At 35.1% G+C, this 22,038-nt stretch overlaps 2 protein-coding genes across 9 annotated transcripts in view; one reads left to right on the forward strand and one right to left on the reverse strand.

Annotated features, from left to right (window-relative positions):
- LOC137654543 (probable cationic amino acid transporter) overlaps positions 1 to 22,038 on the forward strand; it is an 837,555-nt gene that overhangs the window by 377,687 nt on the left and 437,830 nt on the right. The gene's annotated exons all lie outside the window — the stretch shown is intronic.
- LOC137654521 (involucrin-like) overlaps positions 1 to 22,038 on the reverse strand; it is an 81,318-nt gene that overhangs the window by 22,058 nt on the left and 37,222 nt on the right. For 3 of the 5 annotated variants that reach the window (XM_068388229.1, XM_068388235.1, XM_068388242.1), the window contains exon 2: positions 15,588 to 15,654. The exons of the other annotated variants lie outside the window; for them this stretch is intronic. The gene's annotated coding sequence lies outside the window, so the exon portion shown is untranslated. The remainder of the gene's footprint in view (positions 1 to 15,587; positions 15,655 to 22,038) is intronic. 5 annotated transcript variants of the gene reach the window in all.

The following is a 22,038-nucleotide window of genomic DNA, read 5'->3' on the forward strand; positions in this document are numbered from 1 at the left end:
TAGAGAGAGAGAGAGAGAGAGAGAGAGAGAGAGAGAGAGAGAGAGAGAGAGAGAGAGGTGTGGAGCAGGGTTGAAGAAAGACACCAAGAAATTGGGAGATCCATTTAAAACCTAGTGCCCTCCCATATCAACCATTTCTCTCTGCATTGAATATAAGAAACTTTATGGACTGTCATTTCCGTCAGAATACATTCTTATTATGATGATGATAGAAATGTTTATAATAATAGTAATAATATTGAATAATATTGTTCGACCTGTTAAGATGCATTTATATGTTTAGTCCCATAAGGAGTCCCTTCATGTCTATGTATATTGGTTTATATATATATATATATATATATATATATATATATATATATATTTATATATATATATATATATATATTATATATATACATATATATATATATATATATATATTATATATATATATATATATATATATATATATATATATATATATATATATATATATATGAATGTGTGTATGTTTTTACCACTGTTGGCGTGTAGCCTATTCAACACCTATTGTGCATGATGTGGGGCTTCAACCTTACTCCATAAACACTTGCTGAAACCCGGAACATAACACCTCGTTGCCCTCTCCCCCTCACAAAGACTTGAAGTAATCAAGAACATAAGTCCATGACAGAGAGAGAGAGAGAGAGAGAGAGAGAGAGAGAGAGAGAGAGAGAGAGAGAGAGAGAGAGAGAGAGAACGTAAAATCATCTGTTGTTTTGACTTTTATTCCAGAATTTTTCTTAACGATTCCCCTCTTTGGAAAAATAAAAGAGAAAAGGTGAAGAAAAATATGTCAGAGATTACAGGGGATTTACTTTGAATGGAGGTAGGAATACTTCTAAGATTCTCTGTCGATTTGGTGATGAATCCATTTAAAGAGAACAATAGAAATTGCATGTGAGATACATGTGCAACTGTAGAAAGATGGAATAAAGAATGGAATGTTATCTTGGAATGATGATTTACTTAAAAGCATAACATCGAGATAACTTTATTAAATAAAGACATTGAGTCCAACACGCACTTATAAACTGTAAAAGTAATTTTAAAGAGAAATTACAAATTACAAAGATATAAAATACAAAACAGTCTCACCATTATTGAAGGAAATTTTATAGACGAGGGATACATGATTTGGAAAAGCTTCATGGAGAGAACTAGTAGAAAATTCTGATACGAATAAGATCTTGTGAACAGAAAAGGGACTAACAATATTTATATTTAAGAGGCTGAGGGTGGAAAGAAACTCAATAGAGAACTGTTATTTAAAATGCTGAAGACTTCACCAGCTTGGTGAGGGTTAACATGCGGAAATTACCTGCGGAAAAAGACTGAATGTCTGTGAGGAACAGATGGAAGAGCTGCTCTCATTCGGAGAGGCGGGTGATGTTGATGGTGGTAGAGGAACGATGGTTTTTAAGTTATGGTAGTTAGATGTTCTATACGTTGGGAGGTATTGCAATACTGTAAGCATTGCTAAAGGATCTTTGCGGCGTTCCTATGGCTTTCAGCTGCAATCACTTTTTATTACTTGTATTTCAACTCACTGTCCAACTTTTTAAAAATATTACTTATATTTTACTTCATAAAACGCAAGTATTTTCACCCTCTTACACTTCGGTGCTGAACGGCCTCACAGGCCCTAGCAACGGGCCGTGTGATCAAAATTCTTAAATCTAATGCAGTCGCTGGTTATTCTGACTCGTAAAAACAGTAGAATAGTTTGAAGATGCTTGATACAGTCCTGTAAAGCAATTCGCAAACCTTGGGATAAATTTATGGATACCGGGTATATAGCCAGACGCTGGGACCTATGAAGTCATTCAATGCCCTAGTGCATCTAGGGTAAAAGTATTAAAGTTTCATTATGAGGTGAAAGGTAGAAGAGCTTGGATCGCAAGCTTAAAGAAAAGAAGATAGAACAGCATAAATTGAAAGAAAAAAGAACATATTAAATTTGAATGATATATAAAGTAAGTGCAATAGGGGCCAAAGGAATAGTGCAAGACCCTTCAGTAATGCCTACAGTGCACCGCGTTAGGTGTACTGGTGGCACTAACCCTCTGTGGACACATAACCGGTTATAAGGTTATTTAAGATTTACCTTACTCGGTGCAAGACACACACACACACACGCACAAAAAAAAAAAAAAAAAAAAAAACAGGCATGAATGAAGTTACTCCTTAATTATCAATAAAGTACAAACTTAAAGTCAGTTTGTATGTGACAACATCTAGCACAGAAGCATTATGTGAATGCTATGTAGGCCACTCCATCGAACGAAGAAACGCGCTTAAAAACGACGACTCTGCATGTAAGATACCCCACACAAGAAACATCCAAACAAAAATCTAGTCATGTTTGAAAAGTGGAAGATCTTGTAAGGGCTTTCCATCCACGCAACTCATTATCCTGCCAGCCTATCAGCGAACGCTCACAGGCGCCCTCCTGCATTGGACTCATCTCATTAGTTTGTGCTTCTTGTCTAAACTAGATACGAAATTTTTTTATCATACTTAATCTTGACAGTGATTTTTTGTCATTTTGAATGGCCTTAATGGTAGAGAAAGAAGAGTCAGTCATATTTAAGGTATTTATATATATATATATATATATATTATTTATAAATATATATATATATATATATATATATATATACAATGTATATATATATATATGTACAGTATATATGTATAATATATATATATATATATATATATATATATAATAATTATATATATAAATAAATAAATATATATATATATATATATATATATATATATATATATGTGTGTGTGTGTGTGTGTATCTGTGTGCGCATATAATATATATATATATATATATGTGTGTGTGTGTGTGTGTGTGTGTATGTACATATGTGTGTAAACAGTATATATAGAATATTTAATTGTAGTTTTATAATAGCTTGTAAACTCATACTGGTTGGAAGTCGGTTGCTTGTAAACAAACACGCAGATTGTTCTTTAACAAACACTAAGTACTTTTAAAGATGCTACACTGTACTGATTTATTGAGGAACAGAAAATTTGTATTACAAGCAACATTTTGCCAAGTATTTTTGGGAAAACAGAGACCCAACCAGTAGAATAGTAATTATACCTTATAAGTTATCACAAGGAAAAAATAACAATTGTACCGATTAAATTCATGCATTCCACAGTTTTAGATTAATAAAGTATAACAATAATTTAAAACAGGCACGAAGGTATAATATTCTGCAGTTAATGCATTATCTCTCTCGCCTCTTTTATCACATTAAATGCTCGTTATTTCTTTTCTTCGATCATTTTCTTGTTTGTTAAAGTTGCATGACGTAGAGAAATTTCGTTGATCATCCCCAAATATTAAACTGGTTTCCAAATTCTGTGCGCCTTGTTAACCGGAAACTTTTCCACATTATTCAGGATTTTCTCTTTCGCCACCTGGTTTAACTTATATTTTTCCCCAGCACGATGATATTTTTCTATTTACAGTAAGCAGTTTTAGCTGAAAGATTGTAATTATTTATGAATTTCCTTTTCATGTTTTTATGATATATTTCGCTTATAGTATTTTGCCTTTTATCAATGACATTTAATTTTATGTTTTACTGTAGTTCATAATTCGTTGAATTGGAAAACTTCCTTTCATTTTATATATATATATATATATATATATATATATATATATATATATATATATATATGAAAGAAAAAATAAAACTTCACTACAAAAAGATACTCCAATATTCCACGAAAGTCTGTTGAGTTAGGTCAGAAATGGTCAGATTAAACCTTAGTTTTTATCTCTTAACTTAGATATAACCTGGATCCATGCCACGTTCAGATTAGGAGATCTTGTTGGGTTGGGGGTCCTTTGTGGGAGGTAGAAAGGTATAGGAGAGGGAGGAGGGAGGAGGGGGGTGGAGGGAGGGAGGAAGGAAGTGGCCAAGCCAGGGGAAATGACTGAGGCGAATTTTGAGGAGGAAAAGGGATAGAGGAGAAAATAGTGATGGAAAGGACTGACGGCAGAGGATTGGGGAAGGAGATGGAGAAAAAGGAAGATTGTGTGGTATTTATAAACTTGGGTTATATATCCTGGCACTGGTGCCTGTGAGGCCATTCAGTGCCCAAGTGCAACTGGGGGATAACTTTACAGTTACACAGTGGAGTAAAAGTTAGAAGAGGTTGAACAGCTAAAAGGAAGAGAGAGAGAGAGAGAGAGAGAGAGAGAGAGAGAGAGAGAGAGAGAGAGAGAGAGAGAGAGAGAGAGAGAGAGAATTATCTCTTGATTCAATTTTGGAAGCGGCTTCTCGATGGTTCACTTGAATTATCCTTCCATAGAATATGAGATTTAAGAGAATAATAAAAAAAGGCCGTCCAAAGGACATGCTCGTTGGTTAAGATCAGTTTGGACATTTCCTAAATGATAACTTCGGAGCTTGGGAACTCTTCATGTTTTCAACGAGAACACGCCCTCTGTCTAAGAAGGGAAAGAGCATATTAGCCTTAATTGAAACTGGTTACTTGGTATTTTCATAGAGAAATCGCTTGATTTGGAGCTGTTCTAAGGAGAGCTTTGTCTTAGAAAATGAGAAACTATTTCATTTACTTTTTTTGTATATCCATTTCTTTGTATTTATGAAGAACAAATAGGTGACGGTTAAGATGTGCGTGAAATACGTGTGCCTTTCTTTATTCAACCCCCCTGTTTAACAAGTGATCATTGTATATTGATTTATCGCGACATTCGAGAGCATCGTGTTTCGTTAGATCGAATGTGTTCCACTCAGGATTCACTTGGACATATTGACATTCCAGTTTACTGCATTTTGCTATATAGGTTTGGGAAAGGGTGACCATCCTATACTTTCTATATCTTTTTGTTAATTTTGTTTGTTGGTTTCAGTTATTAAAATAACATTAAGTGTCATATCAAAAAAAAATTCTTTGCATATTTCATGACGGTCATTAGCATTTACATCCTTTGTGTACCTTCCCCAGTATAAAAGGTACTACAGTTTAAGATAATTTTTCGTTCAAAAATCCAACCATTGTCTCTCCAAGATTTTAATTCAGTCTCTCGTAATCATCCAGTTGATTTGTAATTTTTCTACATCGTTAAATGATTTGACAAAATACTTCAATGGTATTTTGATGACTAAAGTTTGATATCAGCATTTATGATGGAAACTTTAATGGATAAAGGATTGGATGAGGGGATTTATGCACTTGGTGATATGGCCCATCGCTAAGGCCGAAGTGCAACTGCGGGAAAACTCTGCTCATGTACTGTACTATGAAGTAAAAGTTAAGAAGTCAGGTTGCACAGCAAGCGGAAATAATAAATCTGGAACAGGTAAAGACAGAAGTGTAAAATGGTGATGCAGCAACTATGGGAGGAAGAGAGAGACTTTGCAAAGACATTTACGTAAGCAAGATCTGCATTGCTTCACGTGAGGTGCACTTGTGGGAATATATGGGAAAATACGGATGGGGGAGACTTTATGAATTATATCAACAATAATTTTAAAACGAGATTCCATTCCTAGGGCCAGGGGAATGGCGGTGTATATTAGGACCGAGTACCCTGCTTCTCATAAGTCCTGCTATGAATATTGATGTCATGAGATTCAGGTAATAAAAGTTTGTGGCAAGCATGAGAATTATATTTGTGTACGATCTATCAGAAGCCAGACATGGATGATTCTATCTTCGATTGTCTTCTTACCATTATGGCTAAGATACAAGATGATGATAGAAAGGCCTCATTTGTCTTTTTGGTGATTCCAGTGCTCACCATACTCACCATAGGGAATGGTTAAATTCTATACTAATCCCTGTGGCTTAAGAGCTTTAGACTTTGCCTCTGAATCCGGCTGTGAGCAAATCATAAGTGAAGATACTTGCAGGTCTGGTTACTGCTTGGACCTCGTATACACCGACTCCCCTGGCGTTATAACAAGTAAGATTGGGTCTCCAGTTGGGACTTCTGAGCATGCCTTAATTTCATTAGTAGTGAAGACTAAGCAGCCTGTCCCTGATGTATCATACTCGTGTAAGATTTATAGGAAATCTCAAGCAGACTGGAATGGGATTTGAGTGATCTTTTGGGGTTGAATTGGGCATAATTATATAGTAGTGATGATCATGTCCCTTTGAATGAGAATTTAGTCAACGCAATTGATAGGTGTATCCTTTCTCTTGTGCTAAGACTAAAGTACCGAGTGAAGGACAAACCATGGCTCAATGATAATTGTAGACGTGCTTATTCGGAGAAGCAGGAGGCCTATCATATTATCTATGGTTTTTCCAACATCTTTTGGCAAAACGTCTTAATAGGTTTGCTGAAGGTAATCATCTGTTCCCTAGTTTACAATTTGGTTTTCATGAAGACCTTGGAGCATGTGATGCCCTTCTTACAATCTTCAATGCTGTACAGAAATCCCTTGAATGTGGTCAGGAAGTTCGTATGATTGGCCTTGATTTTAGTGCTGCCTTTGACCGTGTTGATCATGAGGCCATTGTTTTCAAACTCAAACAGTTAGGATTGGGTGGATCGTTTCTTAGCATCGTTATTGAATTTTTAAGTAATAGATCGCAAAGAGTTGTTGTTGATGGGCGCCATAGTAAGTATAGGAATGTGATATCTGGTGTCCCTCATGGTAGTGTTCTTGGTCCTTTACTTTTCATACTATATACACATGACACGTGGTTTAACCTAGAAAACAAGCTTGTCAGATGATGCTACATTCTTTACATCAATTCCATTTCCAGAATGTAGATCTGCGGTTGCTGAATCCATTAATATAGATATAGATAAAATTAGTGCATGGTGCAAATTATGGGGCACGAAGTTAAATCCTAACAAAACTCAAAATATGATTGTAAGTAGTTCAAGGATAGTAGCTTCTCAACATCCCGATCTCAGCATTGATAATGTTTCTTTAACTCTTTTGAAACTTTAGGTGTGATTCTCAAGCTTAAATTTACTTTTGAGAAACACATTAGGTCTGTGTCTTCTTCAATAGCACAAAAAAAAATAGCTTATTAGGAAAGTCTTGCAAGATTTTCGGTGATCAATTTATTCTGAAGAAGTGTTTTCATTCTTTCATTCTATCTTGTTTCGAGTATTGTTTTCCTGTCTGGTCGTCAACTGCTGATTCTCATCTTAATTTGTTGTATAGGAACTTACTGTCTATTAAATTTCTTATTCCTGATCTAGATATTAATCTCTAGCAACGTCGTTCAATTAGTTCGCTATGCATGTTGTATAAGATTTTACATAATTCTGATCATCCTTTACATTCAGATCTTCCCGGACAGTTCCATCATGTTCGTAATACTAGGCATGCATTTAATTCTAATAGTCAGGCCTTCTCCATCAGGAGGCTCAATACTACACAGTTTCTAGAAGTTTTATTCCAATTATGACCAAGTTGTGGAATGATCTTCCTAATCGAGTGGTTGAATCAGTTCAAACTTGCAGCAAATGGTTTATGTTGAATAGGCTGACATAAGCCTTTTTATTGTTTATATGAAATATATCTTTTAATTTTGTTACTGTTTTGAAAATATTTTATTTTAATTGGTAATTTTTCTCATATCGTTCATTTATTTCCTTATTTCCTTTCCTCGCTGGGCTATTATCCCGGGCTCCAACAGTAGTTTAGCTAATAATAATAATAGTAATAATAATAATAATAATAATAATAATAATAATCACCATCGCATACCCCTAAGAAATAGCAAGTAAGTAAAAACTGAATGATTTGATGAAGAAATTTAGGAAGCAGAGGTCGCATCAAAGTACACAGACATGCCCTATCAGAAGTTTAGATGCCCTTGTTTAACCGTTCAAGTCTTATCGATTCAACTATTAAAGTCTCTTCACCTTCACCGAACCTTTCTTCACTTGGACTGTATAGAATTTTTTTTGTTCACTTTGACAAACGAAAATATGCAACTTGTGTCGTTAGTAATTATGCCTCATGCATAGATTGCAAAAAAGATGCTATGATTAGAAAAGTTATTTATATTATGAAGACTAATAGCCTATAGGTGTTGATACATACTTTTCATAAATGTTTTTTTTTTTTAGAAGGAAGATATATGCTTGCATGCACATTTGCACCTATCTTTTATTTATACATCTTTCCGGTATTTACGCATAATTTTAGGAATCTTGTGGTAATTTATATATATATATATATATATATATATATATATATATATATATATATATATATATATATATATATATATATAGTAGATGATATGTTAGTGAAACGATTGAATAATTCAGAACCAAAGGCTGGTGCAAGATCGAGATGAATTGCTCAAAATGCGTGTTGGTTGGGTCTGACACATTGATGGCGAGCCTCTTGTGTAGGTGTATAAAGTGGCTAATGCTGTAATTGTTTAATTTCACAATCTGTTGACTAATGATTCAATTGTTAAAACAGCATTGTGGTAGGGACTGATATATATATATATATATATATATATATATATATATATATATATATATATATATATTATATCTGTGTATGTGTTCTTAATATCAAGCCATTCGAGTATGCGCTTATTTGTGTGTATACATACTGTATACGCTGGCTGATTGAATTGTCAAGCTTGCTAATGCATTGTGTGTTAAGATCTAAACGTTATGAAATCAAGATCATGCAGTTGTTAAAAAAAAGAGTGGGGTAACAATCGCCGAGTGCCATCGCTGCCATATGAATGTTGAGTGATCGTAAGAGCCACGGAAGACGAACTGGGTTCATCTAGGTGAACTCTAAATAATCATTTCCTGTCGTCTGCTTCAATTGCTTACTCAAGGTCTCCTTACGAAGTTTGTTTCAACCTGGCCCGATGAAGGAATTGGCCTAATTCCACCTCGTGCACGAAGTCTGTTTGCTTAGAGAGGAGTCGTGTTGGTTTTTCTGATGGTCGATAGAGAAAACGAACGTAATAGGGGACACATCAGCGTTGGATATGCGTAGAGGTATTGATTGATTCGAAGCAGAGGTGTATATTATGTATGTTGAAATGTGTTCAAGATGCACGTCGGTTGAAGGTGTTTTAAAATACGAATATCCTTACTGTTCTTCACTCTTGCTAGCTCAAACAAGAGACAAGCGCATATATATATATATATATATATATATATATATATATATATATATATATATATATATATATATATATATATATGTGTGTGTGTGTGTGTGTGTGTATGTATGTATATATGTATATAATTACTGTATATGTGTGTATCAAATAAGAGATGAATTACTCTTATGTATAAAAGGTGCCACGAATTTTTGGCGTGGTTTTTCAGAAAGTGGATCAAGATGTTATGATCTGGAAAAATATAGTTTCCATATTTTATCCAACAAGAGAGGCTCAATGGTAATGTACTGGGGAAGTAGTTGCGATATGTGTGTTGGGTTCTTGTCAACCCAATTGTAAATTAGCAACAACGTCCTTTTCACATAATCTCTCGGGCTATTAGGTTGATAAAGTCAGGTTTCGTAGTTTGTGCATTACTTACTTGTTAACATTATTTGTTTTACTATGTTCTATTTCTATTGAGAGAGAGAGAGAGAGAGAGAGAGAGAGAGAGAGAGAGAGAGAGAGAGAGAGAGAGAGAGAGAGAGAGAGAGAATACGCGAAAATTAGAAAACATTTTGTCAATATGTTCTTTAAAATAAAATTATAAAAGTACTTTTGAAAACTCTATCATGCCTCTCAAAAATTGTCCAAAAGTCATTCGAATTTCTCCCCCATTGAGTCTTGCTACTAAAATCAATCTCTAAGAAATGCGTATTTATTAAATACAGTATTTTGCTTAGCTTCTGAAAATAGTACCTTTAATTGAATTGATGGCATGAACTGAACAGAACATGTAATTTAACAGCTTAGTGTTTAAAGTTTAAACATTAATTCGTCAAGCACCTCACACCCACTTCCTCCCTAAATGATTACATACTACTTTTTAATGAAGACTTATTGCTTGTGAGGTTAGGACGGATTTATTTTTTTTAAAGCTTTACTGAAACTGGTTAAAAGATTTGTTTACAAATTAGGGTGAACTGCGGTTAATCAAGGGGTTTCAGATTCAAATTTAAGCTTTCGTAAATTAAAGTTAATATTAGTCTCGTGAATATGTATTTAACATGATTATTTGCAAAGTGAATTAATAAATATGTGTTGGATTTACAAAAGAATCAACAACGGCTAAAGATGTTACTTCCTAATTTTCAACACTCCCACGTATTACTGTTATTTCATGTTTACTCAGGCCTATGATTAAATTTATGAGATTTAGACTAAAAGAACAATCATTGGATTGCTTTCAGTCATGCAATGCTTTAAAAAGAATAGGAACATATGTATATCATCTAACCCAGCTAAAAATCAATTAACTGAAAATTTATAGCAAAAATACATTTTCTTTTAAAAGGAAACGTTAATACTTGATTTTCCAGTAAAAGGAGAGTGCGATATTATAACTGTTTAATTTTGATTCTAATGAAAGTTGACTTAAACATACTTTAGTAAATAGGATAAGGCAAAGTTTGCGTAATCTAGTTTATTTTGTATGTTCTCCATTTGTATGGCTTACAGTATATTACAACAGCATAAACGGGTCACAAATCTTTCCTCATTACGAGCATAATTTCTGGTCAATTTGATTTGCAATTATCTCAGCTAGCCAGAATCCTTTAATAATGCTGATGCTGTTTGTAATTGTGGGCTTCATGAAGTATTTTCAGCTAGAATTGTTTATCTCTATGTTTCCTGCTGCATCGCAGGCAACAATAGCATTTGAGGACCTTTGCCAATGTTTTGATAAAGTCTGATGGCTGCATTGTACTTACGTTCAAGTGTTTGTGTAGTCACAAGTAAGCTTATAGATTCCATTTCATGATATGGCTTATGATAGGTAGTAGGTTAGCCAGGCCGCCAGCCATCCGTTGAGATACTACTGTCAGAAAGTTATAGATCCTTTGACTGACCAGACTGTCCCTTTTTCCTCAGGTTATGGCTCATTGTTTGTGTGACCACACCTACACCGAATAGGCTGGCTTATTCTTTCCACATTCTCCTGTCCTCATACACCTGACAACACTGACGTTACCAAACAATTCTTCTTTGCTCACTAGGTTAACCACTGCACTTTAGAAGTTCACTAGCCACTTTTTCTTGGTAAGAGTGGAAGATATTCTTTAATTATGGTAGGCAGCTCTTCTAGGACACTCCAAAATCAAACCATTATTCTCTAGTATTGGGTATTCATAGCGTCTGTTCCATGGTCTTCCGCTGTCTTGAAGGCACATTCCGGCATAGTACTCTATCTTATTTCTCTTCCTCTTGTTTTCTTATTTTTTTTTTTACTGTTTATAAGTGAAAGATCTATTTTAATGTTGTTACTGGCCTTAAAATATTTTATTTTAGCTGTTCATTACTTCTCTTGTAGTCATTTACTTAGTTTCGTCACTGGGCTATTTTTCCTGGTGGAGCACTTGTCCCTGTAGTTTTTTGCTTTTCCAACTATGGTTTTGGGTTAATCAATAATAATAATAATAATAATAATTCTCCCTGAAATCGGTATATTTATTTGTTTTGCTTTTACTGATTAGGAGAGCAGTGACGGGATGGGATTTTGAACAACATTCAGTCATGTGTCCAAGATCGTTTGACAAATGTGAAATGGAATGAAAACCTTTAAAAACCTTGATATAGTGTATGCCTACAATGGTTGTAAGGAGGTAAAACTTTCGACACACGAATACCAGTCTCATTTTAAACAATCAAAATGCTCTTGTTCTTATACACAAGGTTAATGGAAACAATCTTCTAATAATAATTGATTATCCGTATTCTATGTCAATCATGATCATTGCAATTTCAGAAATTCTAAATCTCGTTGCATTTTTACAGTAATTCCGACAGGAATTTCATCACCATAGTAGTATATGATAAGAAACTGCCAATCAAGCTAAAAGTCAAGTGTTAATATATGGATTGGAAACGTGGACTGTAAAACGAAAAGTGAAAGCAAAGCTAGAGAGAATAGAGATGAGTATGTTGAGGAGAATTATGGGAATGTCGTTGCTTGAAAGATAGGAAAATTACGAAATAAGATGAATGGCAGGGGTAGTAGGGTTACACAAGTGATAACAGTGTCCGATTGAGATGGTGTGGGCATGTTTTAAGGACGGATGGAAGGGAGGAAGTGAAGAGGATCCTGTTAGGAGGGAGAGATCGAGAGGTAGGCCGAGAATTAGATGGGGAGATAAGGTGAAGGATGATATGGAGAGAAGAGGGTGTCTTTGAAAGAAGACATTGGCGAGGGTGCATCAGGCAACCGGCCCCTTTATGTAGGGATAACGGCGGGAGAGAAGAGTCATCGAATTAAGTTTTGGGATTGCATATCTCTTTAAAGAAGCGCAAAGTTTATATTACTTACTAGGTGAACGATATTATTTATGAGATCGGCATTGTCCCTCGTTGATGTCGCTCACTTGATATCACGCAGTTCACTGTAATGTTGCTACACTTAACATCACATTTAAGAAGGCTACATGATAGCTGTGTACATCACCATGGAATTTGGTAGGAACAAACTGTTTCCCATCAATCCTTGAAATTTTCACTTGGATATGTGAATTATTCTAGGAACAATTTACTTCACCGCCAAAAATAACCATTCAACCCATATTATTATTATTATTATTACTTGTTAAGCTACAACCCTACTTGGAAAAGCAGGATGCTATAAGCCAAGGGGCTCCAACAGGGAAAATAGCCAAGTGAGGAAAGGAAAAAGTGAAAAATAAAATATTTTAAGAGTAACATCATTAAAATAAATATCTCCTTTATAAACTATATAAACTTTAACAAAACAAGAGGAAGAGAAATTAGATAGAATAGTATGCCCGAGTGTACCCTTAAGCAAGAGAACTCTAACCCAAGACAGTGGAAGACCATGGCACTACCCAAGACTAGAGAACAATGGTTTGATTTTAGAGTGTCCTTCTCCTAGAAGAGCTGCTTACCATAGCTAAAGAGTCTCTTCTACCCTTAGCAAGAGGAAAGTGGCCACTGAACAATTACAGTGCAGTAACCCCTTGGGTGAAAAAGAATTGTTTGGTAATCTCAGAGTTGTCAGGTGTTGAGGACAGGAGAATATATAAAGAATAGGCCCGAATATTCTGTGTATGTGTAAGCAAAGGGAAAATGAACCGTAACCAGAGAGAAGGATCTAATGTAGTACTGTCTGGCCAGTCATAAGATGCCCTAACTCTCCAGTGGTAGTATCTCAATGGGTGGCTGGTGCCCTGGCCAAACTACTACCTACCTATCGAAATAAACGTTTGCTGTGGCTTTTCTATGGCAGATATCAACATGAAAATTGGTATGGACAATATAAATATCCATCTCATAAATCCCTGAAAATTTCATTTAGATTTGTGAGGTAATCCGGCGCCGCGCAGCCGAAAATCGGCCTATGGTGGATATCGAAAAATTGCTACTGTGACTTTTCTATGGCAAGTATCAATACGGAAATTAATGTGAATGTAGTTCACACAACACCCATCAAACCTTGTGAAAATGATTTTAATATCTGCTCATCCTCACTGATTTTTTTTTTAGCTAAAAGTCATTTACGAACATAAATGACATCCAGGGCAGGCTTATAGCAGGTATAAGCACAAAAATTTGCAGAAACAAAGCTTATATATATTCAAAACATTGCTTAAAATTTCAGTTGAATATATTAATTGGTATCGGAGTTATTGACCCCGCCCCACCTCTCCGAAATCTATGGTTAGGGAATGACTGAGCCACGGGTTGGGTGAGATATATCGAAAAGAAAGAAAAAAAAAATGGCACTCCATATAGGGTCACTCACTTCGTTCACGACAAATATGATATAACACCTGAGACTGCGTCTCTCTTTAAGGATATGCTGTTAAAATCACAAGAAAATTTGCATTTTTTATTTCATTACGAATTAATTTGTGAGACTTTTAAGTGGAATAGTTTCGGTGAATGTCACTGTTTACTCTTTTTGCTGCAGTTTCCAAAGATGGCTGCCAATTATTGTCATTAATACCATAACATTATTAATTTTTAAATAACTAAAAGTGCGACTGGTAACATGTTTATGAGAGAGAGAGAGAGAGAGAGAGAGAGAGAGAGAGAGAGAGAGAGAGAGAGAGATATGAATTGGGGGACATTTGGCAAGAAAGTCGTAATTTTAATTATTACCTTTTATTTACAATAGTAAAGAAAATAACTTAAAATACGTTCAAATACAATATATAAGCAATTGCAACGATAATCGATAGCAGATTTTCCAATTGCTGTCTAACACATCTCCATGTCCAACCGTTTTATAACTTTTTACTACTTGTTGCAATTGGTGGGTTTTCCTGTACTTGCTCCTAACCCTATCCTTAAAAAAATCAGGAATTCTTATATGAAATATGCATGGTCAGTCACCCATCATTTTTATGGTTGTTTTTATATTTTAGGATTTTAGAATTTACCTAAATAAAATATCGAAAATAAGTCATTGTGGTTCTGCAAAAAGCAAATTTGCATGTAGTTCTGCAGTGTTGATATTATCACATGAAGCACGTCATTCATTTACTTTAAATGTAGGATAGAGATTAAATACCCAATGTCATGCTACATGCAAATGAAACCGGGATATTAGAAATATAGTTTTCTCTTTTTAGGGATTACCAAATCCCCCAGAAACCTACACGTCGATGACTGGCTTCTTCCAGGTAATCGTTGCAATGAATATTTGTGCATTGTATCTTGTTACTAGCATGATCATGTTGTATGAAGCGTTGGGCGCTATCTCAACAGTTTTGCCAACCTTATTCGTGCAAAAGATCTTTAGTATTTTTTTTTTCATCGCTTCAAGATCTGGATTCCTTTAAGTGATAAAAGGGTCGCCTAACAATAGGAATACAAGGTGATTTAGGTTTCCCAATGACAGGGCTCCATTTCTTCGTAAGTAGTTTAAGGAACCTTCAGTTATTCAAAAGAAATGTCAGGGAACTTGAACTTTTCACTTATTTTAGTCAAAGCTGGCAACATGATTTCTGTCTTTTCTCATTTTCTATCATTGGATTCTCTATTGAAAACCAGTTTTCTTTTGAAGCTTAACATTTTGTATCGTATCGTATGTCGATAATATACGATCATAATTAATATGATTTTAAAATTTATTACTCAACATACAGTATTGAGCTTCATCTGAATTTGAACCCTCATGCATTTTCATGGTAGAGGTAGACCACCCCGATGCACATGCCAGTGATGCTAAAAAGAAACTTGGATTGTCTTAGAGAGAGAGAGAGAGAGAGAGAGAGAGAGAGAGAGAGAGAGAGAGAGAGAGAGAGAGAGAGAGATCCGAGTGCTTTCAGTATGTCCCCACGTGCTTTTAATAACATTTCCTTGCATAAAGAAGACCATGGAAGAAGAGTTTGACAGAAGAAAGGCCATCCTCCGAAAATACACTAGCTGTACCTTACCGTTTCCAAAAATATGACGGACAGGCTAAAGTATACAAGGTCCGTTGATGCCAAGTTTCAATCTGGCCTGTGAAACAAAATGGATACATATGAAAACGTATAGAAGGTGAAAGAAATTGTAATTTTGTACATGATATTCAACCTTCCATGTTATTTCTGACACAATGATATAATACTTTTACATAATTGTTAACCACAATCAATTTCACATCCAACTAAAGACACCTCTACTGAACACTTATAATTATTTACACATTATATGGATAAAAAGATAAACTGCTTCCTGCATTACCTAAGAATTATAAAGCATATGCTATATTAGATAAGAACATAAATTATATGCTGTATTAGCTAAAATCATAAGTTACATACTGTATTAGCCAAGATGATGAATTATATGCTGTATTAGCTAAGAAAATAAATTATGTGCTGTATTAGATAAGGACATAAATTTTGTTGTATTAGCCAAGAACATAAATTACATGTTACACTATAATTGTTTTTCCTACCATTTTTGTCAAGAGGAATAATTGTGAATTACTTTTGATATTGATCTTTAAGTACTTTAACTTGACGTTTAAGAAGATTAATGATATATAACAAATTATGATTAACCACATCGCCATTTTAACCATGTATATCGATAATAATATACTTTACTGAAAATTATAACTAAATTGGAGAACATTACTGATGAAATACTTCGCTTGTCATGGATATGAGATCATTTTCGCTTATGGACGATGACAGACAAAAACCTTTACCCTCAATAGCTATCCTCTGAGATTCCACCCAAATGGCATCTATTTTAAATGGATGGTAATTTTTTTTTCCGACATTTTCAGTCTATTTCAAGTTTTTATGAGTTGATATAATTTCAAACCAATCCCAAAGAAGTTCAGCTCTAAAACCTACATTATTTTATTTTTCCTTGTTTCCTTTCCTCACTGGGCTATTTTCCTTGTTGTGGCCCCTGGCCTTATAACATCCTGTTTTTACAACTAGGGTTGTAGCTTAGCAAAAAATAATAATAATAATTAAAAAATAAAATTTACTGATCAATAACCAATATGCTGAGGATACGATGGCCATTACTTAGTTTCTCTTATATTACAAATAGAAATAGAACTGTAAACTTCACTGAATAAAAAACAAGTTTAGTCTCTCAAATCACACAGCAAATAAATTTCTAATATTATTCTAATGGCCAAACAAGTAATTTAAGCTACTTAGCTAGAAATATAACGTCTACACTACTATCTTTTCTCCTAGTGGAGCCATGACACGTTTTTTGTACCTTTTTGTCCCAACTTCGTTATCATAGAAAATATAATACAATACAGGACAACCACATGAATAGACCACTGCATTGGTGCTACCTGCAAAAATGTAGTACAGCAAGATTATTAAGTAACGTGATTCATTGTATATCAACGCATGCATGATCTTCACTTTCCATTCATCGCTTTCGATTCTTTTTATACATACATACATATACCAAGGCACTTCTCCCAATTTTGGGGGGTAGCCGACAAAGAAAAAAAAAAAAAGGGACCTCTCCTCTCTACGTTCCTCCCAGCCTGACAAGGGACTCGACCGAGTTCAGCTGGTACTGCTAGGGTGCCACAGCCCACCCTCCCCCGTTATCCACCACAAATGAAGCTTCATAATGCTGAATCCCCTACTGGTGCTACCTCCGCGATCATCTAAGGCACCGGAGGAAGCAGCAGGGCTTACCGGAACTGCGTCACAATCGCTCGCCATTCATTCCTATTCCTAGCACGCTCTCTTGCCTCTCTCACATCTATCCTCCTATCACCCAGAGCTTTCTTCACTCCATCCATCCACCCAAACCTTGGCCTTCCTCTTGTACTTCTCCCATCAACTCTTGCATTCATTGCATTCATCTAGCAGACAGCCATTTTCCATCCTCTCAACATGGCCAAACCACCTCAATACATTCATATCCACTCTAGCTGCTAACTCATTTCATACACCCGTTCTCACCCTCGCCACTTCGTTCCTAACCCTATCTACTTGAGATACACCAGCCATACTCCTTAGACACTTCATCTCAAACACATTCAATTTCTGTCTCTCTGTCACTTTCATTCCCAACTCCGATCCATACATCACAGTTGGTACAATCACTTTCTCATATAGAACTCTCTTTACATTCATGCCCAAGCCTCTATTTTTTACTACTCCCTTAATTGCCCCCAACACTGCAACCTTCATTCACTCTCTGACGTACATCTGCTTCCACTCCACCATTTGCTGCAACAACAGACCCCAAGTACTTAAACTGATCCACCTCCTCAAGTAACTCTCCATTCAACATGACATTCAACCTTGCACCACCTTCTCTTCTCGTACATCTCATAACCTTACTCTTACCCACATAAACTCTCGACTTCCTTCTCTCACACACCCTTCCAAATTCTGTCACTAATCGGCCAAGTTTCTCTTCCGTGTTTGCAATCAGTACAGTATCATCCGAAAACAACAACTGATTTACCTCCCATTCATGGTCATTCTTGTCTACCAGTTTTAATTGTAAAGAATCAGCTTTAGTGTGCAAATTACCTCTACAGTTAATTAATTTTCATTAAAGATGATTGAAAATGGCTTGATAGATAAAGTTTTACAAATTATTGTATTCCTGAACATTAGTCAGTCAAGTCTGTTGTTGCTAAGAGATGAAGTGGCAACTATTTTTAGTACCCTCAGCCATTTTCTTTTTCAAATGTGTGGCTTTTTGCATTGGTGAATGTCTGTTTTCTTGCGCTTCACATTTATAAACTTTATGCGTCAGTAGCTGTTCATTATTGTATAACTCTAGGATTAGGGGTAAAATGTATTAGACAACAGGTAAAAGAGAACTCCTAAAAGTATAATTTGTTTATTAGTTTGTTTGAGGCAATACGGATGTTTAAAATACTGGAGTAATAGTACACCACAGCATTGTTTCAATGAGATAATACAGTAATTAACATATAAATAAAAACTTTACCAAAAAATTCTTTAAAAAGTTTATGTACAGTATACTTAACCATTTATCTTTTTCATGCAAATGCAAAACCCTTACAAGGTAATAAAAAAATAAATGAAATCCTCAACCCGTGACTTAAGACAACTCAAGAGAAAGAATGATTATGATTCTCTTCAAATCTCAGCTAATCACTCTTTATGATGGAAATGATCTGCGGCATATGTTAATCCGTATCATTATCATAAGAATGTTCTCATGAGGAAAGTGATTTGAATGATAATGGAATCACTAATGTGTGGCTACTATCAATGTCAATATTTATTACACTGCACTGAGACTACTACAAGTTTCTTGTAGTAAAGGAAAATCGAATGGTTATCATGATTTATGAATTGCTTAGCAACACCAGGTAAAAGAGGGCTAGCCTAGCTGCACAGAGGGTACAGATAGTCTTTCAGATGTTCTAAACAAGCCTTTTACTGAAACTTGTGAATGGCTAACCAGTGTTATACTGTACTTTACAATATTGCTATTTGAAGATGACAAAATTGCTGTCAAGCTCGTGAATTGCAAACTTTTTTTCCAGGGAGCAATGACATCATGTGTCAACCTACTTATTTTGATGTCCTGTAACAAAACTGACAAAGGAATATAGATAGAAAGCAATTGAAAATTGCATTACTAAGATTAATAAATTTTCTATAAAGCTACATGAAGGAATGACGCACCAAGTGCATCATCGGATCCTAAAATTTTACACAAAACAGTTATAGGTGATACACTTGTGCTAAATCAACAAAGACGCCTTACAGTGACATGATTGATTCATCAGAAGCTATTTAGCATCATAAGCTTTATGCAGTAATGAATAATATGTATAGAGATTTAAAAAAGGGAAATGTTCTAAATGATTGGTATAGCTCTCTGTATTTTGATTTTGAGATAATACAGGTCGCAAAGGTGCATAGAATCCATGTCTGGTCAGAAGAGCCGGACAATCTTTAAAAAGAAAAAAAATAAGGTGCTATATTACTTGAAGTTCCTTGCATAATTATCTCGAGATATATTGCTTTGTACCCTTTACTTTTTATGTTTCCTTTGGTCTAAGTTCCTTAAATTTACTTGGCCCTAATCTTAACCTTTTAATTTTAGGAATAAATCCTTTGGACAGAGCCTTGGGAGTATAGAAAATGGATCCATTCCTGTTAAACTGCATATTAACAATGCATACTACTACATACTAATGCATCCCTTGTCATATGACAATTTTATTATACAGTGCCTTAGGAAACTATTCATTAATGATATAAAATGTATCCTTATACAGAATGTTTATCAGATTTGATAATTAACTTTCTTTTGGTTAGACGCAAAAATTTCAGAGCAAAGCTGGAAATCACAAACCATTTATTGTAAACTTGTTTTTTAAAGGTCCACTTAAAGCTACTTATCTAAGGTATAAAATTTATTCAAGTTTAAACAATCCAGGTGGATACTAAGTAACTCCTTTTTACAGAACTTGTTTACTAAAGATCTCTTTGGTGCTTTTCATTTAAAGAAGGAAATTATCCCTAACTGTTGAACTTCGTGAACCATAACAATTAAGAAACCTTTTAAGTAAAGTCTTCTTCCTTTTGATTAATTTAATATTGTGATTTTATTTGATGAAATTTAGGCAATATAGCCCAGTGCTGAGGCTTGTAAGGCCATTCAGTACCCAATTTCTACAGGGGGAACCCCAGCAGTTAGAAGTAGTTGGAAAGCAAGAAAGAAGGAGGTAGCTGGAGGAATGCTGCAAAAACCTGTAACTAATGCATACAGTGCACTGCATTAGGTGCACTGACATCACTACCCCTATGGGGTTTTCATGGTCTAGTGGGGAGTTGGGTAACTAGCTTTTATAAGTGAACTCATCTAAGGCAGGCAGGCCTGCTTACTTTTTTAATGTCACTTTGGTGAAGATTCACATATGTTTAAGGGTAAAAAATCCTCTATTTACACCTTTAATTAGCAGGAAAATAAACCAGTGAGGAAAGTAAACATGGAAAATAAAATATTTTAAGAACAGCAACAACATTACAATAAATATTTCCTATATAAACTACAAAAAAACTTAATAAAAAAAGAGGAAGAGAAATAAGATAGAAGAAGTGTGCCCGAGTGTACCCTCAAGCAAGAGAACTCTAACCCAAGACAGTGGAAGACCATGGTACAGAGGCTATGGCACTATCCAAGACTAGAGAACAATGGTTTGATTTTGTAGTGTCCTTCTCCTAGAAGAGCTGCTTACCATAGCTAGTCTCTTCTACCCTTGCCAAGAGGAAAGTGGCCACTGAAAAATGACATTGCAGTAGTTAATCTCTTGAGAGAAGTAGAATTGTTTGTTAATCTCAGTGTTGTCAGGTGCACGAGGACAGAGGAGAATATGTAAAGAATAGGGTAGACTATTCGGTGTATGTGTAGGCAAAGGGAAAAATTAACCGTAACCAGAGAGAAGGATCCAATGTATTACTGTCTGACCAGTCAAAGGACCCCATAACTCTCTAGCGGTAGTATCTCAACGAGTGACTGGCCAACCTACTACCTACTAAAGAAAGGAAACTATGCTCAAGTACACTTTTAAACAAAGGTAATCTTATTGGAAGGTCTTTCAGAGACTGCATCACAACCTCATAGCATAAGAAAATTACTAGTGACATTGATATCATTTACCATGAAAAGTATCAACAGAAGGAGATTTAAAAAAGGGGAATGTTAGGTGCTCATAACTAAAAGGTTCAAAGTGGTGCTGATGACAGGTTTGTTATGGAAAACTCTTCCCAACAGCTAAATTTGAATGATAACATTCTTTAGTACAAGGCCACAAAATAATTATGACCAGCATTTCAGTCCTCCTCTATGACAATACTGCATAGATCACCATGGATTTCCAACAACCTGGCTGGTTGTTGGCAATGCAAAGGGATTTTCCCTCACAATAAGCGGGGTATGGTTTAGTCACCAAAATGCCATAGATTCGTAATTCAACTTATTCAAGCCATGCGTGAATAATTATCTGCTCAGTGAGACAAGGAGGTCTTGTAGAGACCTCAGGGGTGCTCTTGCTGTTGTTGAAATGTATCCCCCAATTAATCCTTAAGGTTGGAGTTCTGTCCATTCGTGATGAAAAATAATACCATTATTACCAATACCACGGATTCTCATTTAACCAGGACAAGTACCAGGTTATTATATTTACAATTGGAATTATAGGAGGATAATCCTGGATAATATATTTGCAAAGCCATTGACACCTTAAGAGTAAGATGCCATCAAAGGAAAGTACTGTACAGCTTGGTGCCTGGAAAAGCTACTACCTCTATGATGTAATTAAGGGAAACCAAATGTAAAAATGGTGACGACGATGTATTAGGATGAGACGAATATGTTTATCATAGTTCATAAGTGAAACTTTAGTTT

Source organism: Palaemon carinicauda, chromosome 1 (assembly GCF_036898095.1).
Source record: "Palaemon carinicauda isolate YSFRI2023 chromosome 1, ASM3689809v2, whole genome shotgun sequence".
Taxonomy (NCBI): domain Eukaryota; kingdom Metazoa; phylum Arthropoda; class Malacostraca; order Decapoda; family Palaemonidae; genus Palaemon; species Palaemon carinicauda.